Source organism: Salvelinus sp. IW2-2015, unplaced genomic scaffold (assembly GCF_002910315.2).
Source record: "Salvelinus sp. IW2-2015 unplaced genomic scaffold, ASM291031v2 Un_scaffold5871, whole genome shotgun sequence".
Classification (NCBI taxonomy): domain Eukaryota; kingdom Metazoa; phylum Chordata; class Actinopteri; order Salmoniformes; family Salmonidae; genus Salvelinus; species Salvelinus sp. IW2-2015.
In genome coordinates this window covers 22,933-24,618 of record NW_019947136.1, presented here as the reverse complement: position 1 = coordinate 24,618, position 1,686 = coordinate 22,933, and positions in this window count along the sequence as shown.

Sequence of the window (1,686 nt, the reverse complement as noted above, 5' to 3'; positions counted from 1 at the left end):
CAACAGATCTCGAGTACCGGTCCGTATCCCCTGTAGTAGCTCTGGTGCAGGGTGTCTTTCAGCAGCTCTCCCACCGTTGTCTTCCAATAGTGAAGAGAGAAGCCAGGGGGAAAACACCCTGGACCAGAGCTACTGCAAGAGAGACGAGCTGAACACTGATATATAGTGCACAGTCTGAAATGGCACCCTATTCCCTATATAGTGCACTACTTTAGACCAGAGCCCTATTCCCTATATAGTGCACCAGTATAGAAGCAGATTGTGGTGGATAATGGTACAGTATGGATGATGCTGACTGAGCAGTTGGTCATCAGTAATGGTACGAGAGATAGATCTCTATCTATGATGCTGGACTGCGCAGTCGGTTATATTTGGTGATTCTTGCTGATTGCCTTAAATCTGACGGAGAGCCATTCCAGCTGGCGTCAGAGAGTGTGTGTGTGTAGTGTGTGTGTGTGTGTATGTGTGTGCACGTACTAGAGCTGGGACGATAAACCCAAAATTACAGACACCACCTTCCTCGTACCAAATCATTTTGCATACATTTTGGGTTATTTTGCTACACAACGTTCCTGTGGATTGTTCTAGAACCATTATCTGGTCAACAGTAATAGCCTATGCATTGTTGTTTCCTGCTATGAAAGTCTCTGCCTGTCCCTCAGGGCCGGCGCCAGGATGAATCAGTTGGACTGGCATTTGATTTCAATAAGGAGGCACTTATGTTTTCTTCACGGGACCTCCTCTGTGTCATTTAACTGTCAAAATGTATGACCTTTTAATGTGGCATCATCATGACTGGTTTTCATCTGACTGTCAAACAAATCACTTCATGAAGTAGGTTAGCCTTGATCTTCATGCTTGTGGGCCACATGATATTCTATGAGATTAAAATGTTGGTCAAAAGGGAAATAAAATTATGATGAGGGTCGAACCAAGCTCTACCGGTGTCCTAGCTAGCTACCAACCAGTTACCGCTGCCTCCCGCCTTGTGTAGCGGAGTCCTAGCCAGCTACCAACCAACCAGTTACCGCTGCCTCCCGCCTTGTGTAGCGGAGTCCTAGCCAGCTACCAACCAACCAGTTAAAAAAACGAAAAGAAGAGATAATCACTTCATGAAGTAAGGTTAGGCCTTGATGCTCATGCTTGTGGGCCACTGATATTCTATGGAGATTAAAAATGTTGGTCAAAAGGGAAATAGAAATTAGTGATGAGGGGCGAACAAACTCTCAAAACCGGTGTCTAAGCTTAGCTACAACCAGTTACCACTGCCCTCCCGCCCATGTGTACCGGGAGTCCTAGCTCAGCACAGTGTCCTTCTCCCCGCCTGCCGAACACCGTTGCCATCGACGTCGTTAACAGAACTGATAAAGAAGCAGTGTTCCGACAGGGCGAAGTGGGGGTTTATCGGCGGTTGGCATCCAAACGTTAATGGTTCATTACGCCCCCTAGCTGAATGGACTCACCCCCGGATCAGGTCCTAACATTAATAATGGAGCAACATACGAACTATAAAGCGGGGTTTCCTGCAGACTTAAGGAAATGAACCACATGGCAGTAAACGCTCAGAATGGCGAAGCCGCAAATTACACCCTTCTCGTGGAGCGCAGCCATTTTGCAGTGAATAGACCTACATCAAGTAGCCTAGGCCTAGAGCGGGAAGGTTTCTGTAGGACATGGTTTACCTAG